General features: G+C 37.6%; 1 pseudogene; it reads right to left on the bottom strand.

Annotated features, from left to right (window-relative positions):
• Positions 1 to 7,705: 7,705 nt before the first annotated feature.
• On the bottom strand, positions 7,706 to 9,773 carry LOC141539646 (WD repeat-containing protein 70 pseudogene; annotated as a pseudogene).
• Positions 9,774 to 13,437: the final 3,664 nt, after the last annotated feature.

Below are 13,437 nucleotides of genomic sequence, written 5' to 3'. Positions count from 1 at the left end.
AACAAAACGGGAATAAATACAATATTTAAAATGAAGTAAAGTTAAATCAACAAACTTACCAGTATTTCAATGGGAACTATGGGCCTGCTTTTGGCTAATGAGATGGTCAATGTCTGGTTCCATATTTGTCACTATTAGTCATAACAAATGATGCAAGTGTGCATCCATTAGTCTTGATCTGGTTGGAGATTTCAAATGTTTCATTCTAGAAAAAGTCTGTTCATAGACATAAGTGCTGCCATTTTGAGTGCATGGTTCCTGAGATGAGGATATGTTTCAAAGGGGAGAGATGCATAGAAATTATGAAGACTGCTTGATTTGAATGCGTCTTTCAGAGAGTCACAATTCTGCAGTTCAGCCAGTTCCATTTGGTAAATTATATGCCCTGTTCATGGAGATGAAGCTCTTTAAATCTAAATTGGAACTTCTTTTGCAATTTTTCCAATGAATCCACACATGCTTTGTTTGAGAATGCAATTAGCGGTTTTTCTGCTAACAGATTTTGAGTTGTGGGGAGATGGCAGAAGTTTTCCTCCTTCACTTGTTTGATGAGGAAATCTAATTTTACTTCAAATGCTTTGACATATGATTGCATATCAAGATGAACTTCCCCTTTCCTTGAAGTTTCATATTGAAATTGTTGAGTAGCTCTGTTACATCTGTCAGAAAGGCAAGGTGCCATTTCCATTCTGCATCATTGAGCCCTGGTACTTCTTTGTTTTTTGAAAGCAGAAAAGTTGTAATCTGTGGAAGTAAGTCATAGAAACGTTTCAAAACTTTCCCTCGACTCAGCCAATGGACTTCTGTGTGATATAGAACATCTTCATACTCAACATTTAGTTCAGACAGAAATTCCTGAAATTGTGATTTATTGCATTAGCTCTAATGAAATTAACCCAAGATACCACAATTTTCATAACAGAGTTCTACTTCAATGATTTACTACACAGCTCTTGATGGTGGGTGAGGCAGTGTATGGCTATTAGATGAGAATGGTTATGTTTGTCCATCTCTTGGTTAACGCAAGCTTTTACTTCTTTCTTAGACCCCACTATGCTAGGGGCACCATCAGTTGTCATGCTGGCTAGTTTATCCCAGTCCAGCTCCAAACCATTCATAGTTTGGCAAACCTCTCCGGTAGTTGTTCCTTTAACGCTTTGCAGTGCAACAAGCTCTTCTATGACCTCAAAATAATCATTCGTCCTATGAATAAAAATTAGAAGTTGTGCAGAAAAAAATCACAAACTTCATTGCTTTTGTCGAGTGCCAAGGAAAAATATGAAATTTTTTTTTGTGGAGTTTTGCGAATGCTGATGCAGATTGTCTCCCATTTCTTCAATCCTCTGTGTAATTGTAGGTCCTGAAAGACTCACTGTACTAAATAAATCGGCCTTCTCTGGACATATCTCTTTGGCAACAGAAAGAAGGAATTCTTTAACAAATTCTCCCTCCATGAATGGTCTGCCAGTGCATGCTATTAGCTTGGCAATTTGAAAACTTGCTCATAGTGTTCATCACATATTTAGCTGCTTCTGCTCCACAAAAATATTTTGCTGAGTTGTCAATGTATTTTTCAGTTTTAATATTTTATCTTTTCTCACTTCTCCAACCAAACAATCATATTTATCTTTATGTTGAGTTTCATAGTGTCGATGCAAATTATATTCTTTGAACACAGACACTATATTCTGGCATATCAGACATAACAGCTCTTTCCTTGTACTTCATGAAAAAGTAATCATAAGTCTACTGTTCTTTGAATATCCTACATTCCAAGTCAATTTTTCTTTTTCTTGACATCATTATTTCTAAGGGATTCCAAATTTGCTATTAGTAAAATACATATATATACATATATATATATGTATATATATACACACATATATATATATGTATATATATACACACACATATATATATATGTATATATATATACAGCGCTACAAAAACAATGTACCAGCAATAACTTTGCCCACACAGAGACATACAGACTGCAATGCCCAACTTCCTCCAAGCTGCCTCTGCGCTGTGATGCCTCTATTTCCCGCACTCTCTCTCCTGCTTCAGACCTTCACTGCACATATGTCACCACTCAGGCGGCCCTCCCAAATGCCCTGGCTTCCTCTGAATCCTGGGATCAATTCTCATGATCCAGCGCTGCGTGATTGTATGTGCTCGTAATTTATCATAATCGCAGGCAAGACTGTGCATATATGTATATAAACTGCGAGATATATTGTATGTGCAGAATGAGTTTCAGTGACAAATCATACATTGGGGCTTCTCGGGGAGGTCATCAAGTGACTCGAAGCTGCACAAGTGTATGAGGACTTTAAGAATCCAGAAGGGGATGAAGCAGTACACCAGCTCTGCACCCCCTCATACTCAGGATAAGTGGGGGGGGCACTAAGATCAGACCCCCAGTGATTATAAGGTGATGACATATGTTAGCAATATTTCATCTCTTTCTGAAACTACAGAATATATACACAATGACAAAACTGATGACCACAACAGCTAGATATGAGGTCACTATGGATACAGGACCACGGCCTGGTACCAGGAGCCTCACTCTGGGCGACAATAGCAATCAGTACCGCAACATGCACTAGAGAGGAAGCCATTACATTGTCCTTACAGCATAATGACAATGATAGAGTCAAGCTGGGACTTGTAGAACTAACTGTTAGTATACCCACACACCAGACACAGCCCATATATTCCCCCTGCAGCGGCCTTGACATGCGCAGCATGCACTGTACACCCCTTGGGCCTGTCTGTTGTGGTGGCTTCCATTACTTTACAAGGCCGTGGGCCGTCAGTTCTCCATCTTCTGCATCTCTCTCCCTTCCCCACACCATACACCCGAGCCTGGGAACTCACCTCACCTCACCTCCGTATCGCCTCACACTCTGTCTTGGCCACCTCAGCCCAGAGTCAGAAGTGTTAGTTGCTAACGTGAGTTTAGGTTGAACGTCACTTTTGGTCTGATTTTGCCATAACCCAGTGGGCCACATAAATGTCCTCAGTGGGCTGCATCTGGCTCTAAGCGTTGAATACATCTGAGCACAAATCGTACTTTATTTTTTCTTCTCCTTGAGGAAATACATAAGTTTGGGGAGCCAGGACTTGTAGTTTCACTCTTTACAAACCACACTGACAGAGTGTTAGGATTTTCTTAATGTGTATGCCCAATTTAAAACCCCAATATTCTCATCTAATACCCCCTTTCCTAGTTTTACTTTCATTGCAGACTCACTTTTCTACCCAGAATCTCTCTTCCTCCTCACCTTGCTGCCTTCAAGTAGCTTTTATACATAGATGGCGTTTGCTCCAGGAAGCTATATAAGAATAGCCCAAAATATAACTTGGTTTGCCCAGAACTCTGATCTTTGAACCTATAACCAGATTGGAATAAACCTAACAGGGCTTTATATCAGATACTATTTTGATAGGTTTTGACTTAACGTTTTACTCCTCTCATCATTTTTCCCACCTAGATAATGGGTCGCTGTGGGATTGGCAATAAAGCAATATTTCAGGTTACATGAGGAACATAGTGTGTGGGCCAGACTATCTGTGGTTTAGTATTCAAAGTTGGCAGCTATGTTGAATTCCAAAAGCTATGTTCAATTCAGATCTCTGGTTCAGGTTGGAAAAGGGCAGTTAAGGACTTAAAGGCAGAAACATTGTTTTGAGTGGAATACCTTCTTTGTACAAAGCACTGTGGCTGACAAAGATACTTTAGATATTGCCCATGTGATTTTTGTTGTCTTTTGGTAGGTTGCTCAGAATAAGTGGACCAAATTTGAGTCCAAGAATAGAGAGTAAGGAAGATAATTTATATCAAACTGTATATTAGGTTTAAGGGATACATTTTAGAAAAAAAAAAAAAAAACAACTTAGATTAAATTTTTACCTGGAAGCAGCATCACGGGGTTTAGAATAAACACATAGGCTCATGTGGCATTCTAATATAGGATCTTACCTTGGGTAAGAGCCCTTATTCCCTCACACCAGAAAATGTGCTGAAAATTAATACAAAGAAGCAGCATAGCACCTCAGATTTGAGGCCTAGCTCTCCAGGGATGGGAACAGAAAGCTGACTTCCTATAATGCCCTTGTGTTTACTTTGCACTTTCTTAGGTCCTTCCTGTGGCTTCTGGATCATACTCTCCGCAAAGGTGATTTCTTCTTTACTCCGTTTCTGCTTAGACACTAAATTCTCCCAAATAGATAATTTAATCTTATCTTTTTCTTTAATTGTCAAACTAATAGGAAGTACATGGACTTATACCATTTATCGGTAGTGTGGTACAATCTTTTATAGGGTGGATCGTTTTGTACAACGTTACAGGTATAATCAGTATATGGAGGGGTAAGTAATGGGCTACATTTTCTACTCTAGAACACAATGAAATGTCTATTGAAACAAAGATATGAAGGAGGATTTAGCAGTAAATTAAGAATAGAGAGCTTAATTGAATCGGCAATAGGGTGCACGCACACACACACTGCCCGTCACCTTCCTCAACAAAGTAATTTATCATTCTCTTCCTCCCTCTCTTTGAGAAGGCAATTTGGAATCCAGTTTTTAAAAAATGGAAAACATTTACATGTGGTTGGGAAGTATTTAATGAAATAAAAAAAATATTTACTATTAAGATGCTAGGCAAGGAGTCCTAGGGAAACAGGATATCAGAATCTAGTTTCTAATAGCAATGTAAACGTAGGATAAATGTAAGGATTTTAATGTAGGATAAACCAAATTGGCCAGATATGGAGGCTGCCCAATCTATTTTCAGGTGTAGTAACATATCTTCCATATGTTTGTATGTTAGTAAAACTCATCTTCAAGTGGCCTCCTCTTCCTTCAATGATATGAATATGGTAGATAAGTAGACATTAACCCTAAATGAATATTTATGAGGAGCCAATAGCTAACTTTCTGATAATCTCCTGATCAAAAGCCTTGAGACAATCAAATTTTGTTTCCCCTATAGCTTTGAGAGAAAATTAGCTAGACTAAGGATTACACAGTCTAAGCAACTTGTTATTAGGAGTTTGGCCTATAATCCTCCATAGGATAGACTTTTTCCAGGTGCTCATGCCACAGTTCCCACACCATTAATCCTGATTACTGAGTTACACTAGATTAAACATGACACAGTGTGCCATCTTGATGGCACAAAACCAAATATAATTTGTGATGGAAGATCTCAAAATATGTGCCTTGTTAGATAAGGAAGACTATTTCTTTCCTAGAAAAATAGTTCCTTTAAGAACTTTTCTGTGAAGTTTCCAAGAACCAGTGCTAAAAAGCTTCATTTGTTCCCCTTTCTTTGATGCACTGGAGTGGCTATCTACAGAATATTGATCATGTGAGCTTGGTTAGGTATTATCTCTGGTTCTGTATTACTTTATGGAATGAAATTGACTTTCTTCTTAGGAATGTCAAATCCAATTTTTCCTCTACTGAAAGACCATTGTAGCTATTGTTCAGGTCAAAGCATTCTTTTTTTTCCCCCCCAATTTTTTTTCCTTTGTATCACATTTCCCAGTTGCCTCATATAGGCTAGTGTTTCCTATTACTTATTATATTCTATTTTGGATTTTTACCTAAAATGCCATCATTCATTTTTCAAAGAATACTTCTGCATGATTTTGTTCAATATAATTCTATATTCTATAGCCTCTTTATATTCTATTGTACAAAAATTCCTATTTTTTATGTGTACATAGAAAAGGAAATAAATTATTTCTGTAGAATTCTTAAGGATTCTTTCAAACATCAAGTAACTAGGTCATTAAGCTACTTAATTCTCCAAACAGTGTCTGTCTGCCACAGTTGTTCGTCATGTGATTAGAGGTTATCATGTGCATCATATGAGCCATTCTTAGGGTTTTTTTTTTTTTATCCATTTTCCTTTTTTTTTTTTTTTTTTTTTTTTTTTTTTTTGGCACTCCCTCATTTCTATAACAGCTAGCTGAAAACTGAAGTGAAACCACTTTACATAATGATCTTTTGCTACTTATGGCCAGGACAACTAGTCCTGTGGAAAAAGCCTTGGTAAAGACTGCTAATAAATGTTCTACTTTGGTATCTGATTTGGTGTGGCTCCTCAGACCTCCATCTTGCAGCTACACCATGGTCAAGGTGTAGCTTCTTCAGGGCCTCATTTAAACCTGTACCTCCTAGATCTCTGATCACCCTGCATTTTCCCCATTAGTTTCTGAAGCCCCAAATAAAAGATTCTTTCAGCTTTGTAGGCTGTCCAGCCTCTAAGATAGGCAAGGACTCCCTATCTAAGACACTAAGTCTGTGGTGGCTTGATTTAATGTTTGTCACTGTATTTGGGAATTTCCTATAGACAGTTTTGATGACCCCAAATTCTTATTGCTTACTGAAGCAGGAGAAATCTTTGTTCTTGCTGGAGGGTAGCCCATAGATATAAAGATCTACAATAACCAGAAGACTTTAAAGACTGACAAAATTACCCAAAGAGGAGAAAAAACCCAAAGGTTTATAACATTGCTAACTTTGCTTTCCTCAGAAGTGACATTAGACCTGTTATTTAGAGTCTTTTCATGGATGAAAGAGCTTTATTATATTTTCTGGGTGAAGATGGATTAAATTGATACAGGCTTGAATTATAGTGCCTTGCTCTGATTATAGCAGGCAAGAAGTTATGGCTGTCATTCCTTTTCAGTTAATCCTAGATTGTGGCATCCTCTGCATTACCCTTTTGGGTAGTGCTTAAACTATTTCCTCATGCCCCAGTTACAATAGCCTCCTGCCTCTTTTCTTAGTTTTCCACTTTTTTTTTCTCCTAGAAGCTTATATATTTCTTTAAAGAAGACAGCAAAATAAAACACAAGGTCCCCATCTCGTTTTGTAACATCAGTCCCCATCCAATGAGTTTACTGCCCTAACCTCAGCACATGTAAGACAACATAGTGATGGATGAAATTAAGAGATCTGTACCTTTTTTTTTAATCTTTCAAACTAAAATCCTTATCACATTAATAAACTCTAATAACTATTTATACAGTTATACAAATATCATATGAGAAGTTGTACAAAAATATGGACTTTTTTGGAGGGATGGGGGAAAAATTGAGGTTAAGTGACTTGCCCAGGATTCCTAACTAGTAAATTTCAGAGGCTGAATTTAAACTCAGGTCTTACTGACTCAAGGGTCAGTAATCTATTCAATGTGCCACCTAGCTGCCCCAAGATGGACCTTTTGATGTTAATTTCCCTATTATATCTCCTTGGCTTCAATTTGTCCCAAATAGATGCAACTATAAAATGTATAAAATTTTTCTCTTTAGATATAGAAACATTTATATTGATTGACTGTAACTTCCACATAACATGAAATACCAGGCACAGATTAAGAATCTGCTTCTTTGGGGTAGCTAGGTGTTATCGTGGATGGGTCCTCCTGACTTCAGGGCTGGTGCTCAGAGTTCAAATCTGACCTCAGACACCCAATACTTCCTAGCTGTGTGACCCTGGGCAAGCCACTTAACCCCAATTGCATCAGAGGGAAAAAAAAGAATCTGCTTCTTTAATGAATAATGAAAATAAACTGGTTTAATAAATGCAAAATAATTTGAGCACATATTTAATACAACTTTAAAACAGTCATTACTGATATTAGGAATCAATATACTCATTTATTTGCAAAAAAAAAAAAAAAATTAACTATGACTCTCTCCACTCCTTTCTGACCTCAAAATGAATTCTTTAAATTTTACGTTTTTTCCACTCTGGTTCATTCTTTGTTTCTTCATCTTCAGATTCCACTTCTGCAAAAACAGTTTTAGGCTGAGTCTTGGAATATGCTGGAGCAATCCAGTATGGGTTATCCTCAGCTTCTTTTGCATGCCGTAAAATGGCTTCCCGGGGGTTGCTATCATCAGTCTTATCCAGAGCAATGTTTTTCACTATGTATGATGACAAGGTTCCTCCATGGGTTCCAACTTCTACCACCACGACCTGGGCCTGCTACTGGAAGGTTCAGGTTTATGAGACTTAAGAGGATCTAATCTATCTTTTTCCAACTGGTTTCCTTGTACTTCGTTGACGTGGTTCACGGAACATAGGGAGTGCATGAGGAGTTATGATGTAGTCCTGGGTTAAAGTCTCAACTTGTCTAGTCTTCCGTTTGTTTTTTATTAATTTTGCTCCCCTCTGACTCTTGTTTGGATCATAATACACTTTAGCCAATCCATTTCCGGTTCCAACCATGATCTGGTTTAACTTGGGATGCCATAGACAGCGTACCACACTTGCATTGGTGACATCTATTTCATATACTTTATGGAACGTCTGACGCTCAAAAAAGACAAGCCTGCCATTGCCACCTCCCTTCTTAACAGATGTTCCAGTGACCAAAAGCTTATCATCTGGACTGAAGCAACAATCGGTCATTGAGAAGAAGGTAGGAAGATCTGAAGCAGAAAAAAGTGGTTTCTTAAATTGTCGGATGTCCCACAGCTTTAAAGTATCATCTCCTCCCCGAGAGGAAAGGACAGTGCCATCATAGGAAAATGTCACACAGGAAGTATCCGTGCCAGGATCATGGGCTTGCCTGCAATGGAATCTGGTATGAACACTCATATTTCTGTCCCAGATCTGGATGCTTCCATCCTGGCAGCCAGCTGCAATGAGCTTCCCATCTCTACTGTATGTACAAGTGGTCGGAATTACTTTTTTTCCCTGAAGTGTTCTTGGTTTAAACACACTTTTATGTTTCTTACCATTGTCCACATCCCAGGTCCTCACAGTCCCATCGTTTGAACAAGTCAAAAATTCTTCCTTTATTTTGGGATGCCAGCAGCCAGTATTAAGCATTGCCGTGTGACCCTTGGTGTTAGCCATGTCCACAATATACTGGTCTCCTTTGACACATTCCATTACTAGGAAGCCATCTCTGTCAAGCACTTTGGCCTGAGAATTTCCGGACACCACAAGAATCACATCTCCTGTGCTGTTGTATTGTAGTGATTTAATTTGGTGGCAATCACAAGGTTGAAGAGATCGAAAAGCTTGAAGGGAAGCATCCATCCCTGCAAAATCCCAAAATTTAACATCATAATCAAATCCTCCTGTTACCAAACGGGCACCAGAAGGATCCAGACCTAAAGCAGAAACTGTTTTACTCCCATGTTGCAGAGTGATTTCATGAGAATCAGGAATTTTTTTGACAGGGTTAATTTCATCTTCATCGTCATCGTCATCGTCATCATCATTATTCTGGTATCCAGGTGGGAGTGGGGGACCTATGAGTTCATCTGCATCTTCAGATTGTATGTGAGTGGTTTGGGGTGGCAAAGGAGGCCCAATTAATTCTTCATCTGAACTATCTTCACTTCCACTGCTTTCTGTGTAACTGGAAGCTGAGATAGAAGGATGTTTGGTTAAACTTGAGCCTGAAGGTATTGACTCATTATCTTCATGTTGCTTTCTTAACTCTCTCTCTTTTTGCAGTTCTTCCTCTTTCTCTCTGGCTTCCAAAACTTTTCTACTTCTTTCCACAGCTGTTCTTCTCGTTTGCTCAAACATGGCTTCCAAGTCAAATGTCCTTGCCTTCTTTCCAAATCCCATGAAACCCATGGTGGAAGTCAACTCTGGATCAGCCATTGGTGCCTCTGTGCCTTCAACAATCTGGTTGAACTCACCAGGATCCAAAGATTCCTTACTTAATATATTGTCTGTTGTTCTATTGTTCTATGTTGAGTCTATTGAAGTCCCCTGAAGTTCTCTCAGGAAGTCCTCTCCTTGACTCAATCCAGATTCTGATCTTCTCAACTAAATCCTGGCTCCTTATATTCTCCCAGAGAATGGGCTTCTGGGAGTTCCTTGTGGACCAATGAGTGAGCTTTAAAGGTGGAAACTCTTTTCCTTTAAAGGTGGAAACTCCTTCCTTTAAAGGTGGAAACTCCTTCCTTTAAAGGTACAAACTCCTTTCCTTTAAAGGTGGAAACTCCTTTCCTTTAAAGGTACAAACTCCTTCCTTTAAAGGTGTAAACTCCTTCCTTTAAAGGTACAAACTCCTTTCCTTTAAAGGTGGAAACTCTTTTCCTTTAAAGGTGCAAACTCCTTCCTTTAAAGGTGCAAACTCCTTCCTTTAAAGGTACAAACTCCTTTCCTTTAAAGGTGGAAACTCCTTTCCTTTAAAGGTGGAAACTCCTTCCTTTAAAGGTGTAAACTCACTGTAAGAATCCTAACAGATTATTTTCTAGTTCTTGCTGTTTTTTCAATTAATAATTATCTTTTATGCTCAAGATAACAATAAACAATTCTTGCCTTCAGAGTTTGCATTTGAAGAAAGATACAGAGAATGAGTGAAGCAAATGGGAGGAATCACATAAGGACTTGTGTCCCTTATTCCAGAAATTCTTAGCTAGAAAAATAAAAGGCTTGAGCCTTAAGGTTCTTAAAATTTAAATTTAAGGTGAAAGTATATTGTAGTCATGAGAAATCAGTTTCAGAATCACAGGCAACTTGCTTCCTTCACTGAAGTGGGTTAGCACCCTGAGTGAAATGCAAAATCTTCTCTTGGTGATCCAGTATGTGTTTTGGGATTGTTCCTGAAGGTAACTCATGTTGGAGTTGTCTTGGTTTTATGGGACTGCAGACAAGTCTAAGATGTATGAAATTGATCCATTACTCAGAAAGTAATGGAAAGTCTCTATACTAGAAACCTGATGCTTTCCCTGGATGAGCACTCCCATGTACCTTAGTACAAGTTAGCATCTGTGCCAGAGACAGCACTGTAACTAAAAAGCCCATCTGACAGAGCATAGGGAAATGTCAAGTTTTAATTTAGATTGTCTACTTTTCCCAAGGCCCAGATACAGTTGATGCTGTTCTCTTCATTCTGATCAGGAGCAATAGTTTAATAGTAGCTCCAACTGAATTTCTTTATTTTTGGTACATGATGCAAAAACTTGTTCTAAGCCCTAAGGACTTCAGCTCCAAGAACAGTTTTACTCCATAATACAAATGTAACCAAGGGTTCTTTTTAATTGGCAGTGCTTGGCACATATTAAGTATCACTCATTCAGACATCATGGGAACTCTAAAGTACCATAAGGCTAACTTTTACAGAGTGGAAAGAATGTGATAATTGTGATAATTCCTAAGACTTGTAGCTTTTCAAGCCTGGGACAATATGGGGCTATCAAATGATTTTAGGCTAGAAGTGGGAATACATAGGTGCCCCAGAAAGCTTATTTTGAGCTAGTTTGCCAGTACCTAGAGTGAGACAATTAGCCAATTCTGGAGAATTCTGTTTTCTCATACATATTTTTAAAAATATAAAATTGTTTTCCCTAATTACATGTAAAAACAAATTTTCAACCTTTAAGTTTAGTTCCAGATTCTTTCCCTCCCAAGATAAGCAATCAAATACAGGTTAAACATGTATGTAATCATTTAAAACCTTTCCATATTAGTCATTTTGTCTGAATTAAATTGAATTCAAGAAAGTATGAAATAGCATGCTGAGCTTAGTCTATATTCACACAATATGGTTGCCTTTTCTAAAGCAGATAGTATGTTTCATCATTGGTCTTTTTGAATGTTCTTAATCTTGTATTCCTAACAATAGCTAAGTTATTCACAATTCTTTGTTTTATCATACTGCTATCACTGTGTACATTGTTACCCTGTTTCTGCTCACTTCACTTTTCATTGATTCATTTAAAACTTTCCAGGTTTTTCTGAAATCATCCTGCTTGTCATAACTCACAGCACAATGATATTCTATCACAAGCATATAAAACAGCTTATTTAGCCATTTCCCAGTTGATGGGCATCCATTCAATTTTTAGTTTTTTTTTCACCCATTTTGTTTCAATGAGCAAAGCAAAAGTTATGGCTCCAGCAGTTCAACATTCCTTGTCAGTCCCCCATGGAAAATATTTTCCATTTGTGCTTCTGTTGCTGAGTTCTCAGAATAAAGTGACTCTGAAGTTGCCCTAGTGAACCTAGCTTGCTCTTTTTCTCTCATGTTTACCCAGGGCCTTTCTAGAATACTGATACTACTACTTTTTTCTATATACTCCTAACTTCAAGTAACTAAATACTCTCAAGTAACAGTCTCACTAATCTCTTGCCTTTTCTTTTTTCAAGAGAACTATTTAAATTTAGCTACTACCACCTGCTTCTTAAAGTTTTGTCTACTAGGTTTAAAACACAAGTATTAGATGAAATTTGAAGTGTAAGGTATATAATCAGGAATTAAACACATCTGTGCCAGGATACAACAGGAATAGAAGTCTAAATATGAGGACAACCCAGGTCATCTTTAATTGTAGTTGCCTTCTTTGCAAGCAATGTCTCTGAATTTATTTTTTTCCCTTAAAATCCATCTTCAAGAATCCCACATTTCCCTGTAGTAATAGCAATGTGATAAAAGAAAAGAGCCCAATGGCATCAGTTCTGAACTTAACAGTTCACCTAATTTGGTTCCTTTTAAGTCAGTTTAGCAGATTGGTCAAAAAGTTGACAGCCACAATCCTTGTTCTTTGTATTCTTCCATAATAGTGTGAGATACACTATTACCCTGAAGAAAGTGTACCTGATGGCAATCTTGACTATAATACAATACCAAAAGGGCTGTAATTTTGGAAAGCTTTTTTTCCCCCTCTGAGTGATGCTTTAATTTACTTTTTTTTTTTTTTTTAAGAGCAACCATTTAAATTTCAATGAACCTACCTGTTTCAAATATGGAAGTATTTTTCAAGTACTATTACTTTTTCACCCAAACTGGACAATCAGCCTACATATAGGGCTTGGTCATCAACCCTGCAGAAACACAAACATGATACTCTATAAATCTTTGCAAAGATGCCTTCCTAATCCCTGTAGTTAGATTCTAAGAAAACTGCTGTTAAACTGAATTATGGGTGGCTATCCTCTCCAACTCTGGCATGCTTTTCATCTAGATTACATCTTTAATTTCTTTGCCTTTGAATTTTGAAGATAGACTTTCCAGGCCTTTAATTCTTAAAATCCTAATATGGTACTCTCAGATGTGCTTGGCTAAATTCTTGAGCTATTTCTTTCATACTTGCAAATAGGCATTGTAGAATCCTGTATTTCTTTATTTCCTCTAACTTAGATTCCTCTAACCAGAGGAATGAATTAGTCTAGTTGTTGGACACAATTTCTTTATCTCAGGCCTATGTTCCATAAGTTCCTATTTCATCCTGTTAGGATCATTCATGAGTTTTTTTAAAAAAAAAAGTATGAGTAATATTTCGTCTAAGAAGATGGTAGAGAAGTTTTTAACTCATACCTAGTGACAAAGCACTGAAGTTTGAAAGATGGCATCTTTAGCCAAATGCCCCAGAGTATGGTAGCTGAAAACAATTTCATCTTCATCATTAACATGGATAGCCAATCTGAGGGCTACTTTT

This window comes from Sminthopsis crassicaudata, chromosome 1 (genome assembly GCF_048593235.1).
Source record: "Sminthopsis crassicaudata isolate SCR6 chromosome 1, ASM4859323v1, whole genome shotgun sequence".
Taxonomy (NCBI): Eukaryota; Metazoa; Chordata; class Mammalia; order Dasyuromorphia; family Dasyuridae; genus Sminthopsis; species Sminthopsis crassicaudata.
The sequence above is the reverse complement of the archived record's forward strand: the minus strand, read 5'-3'. Positions and strand labels throughout refer to the sequence as shown.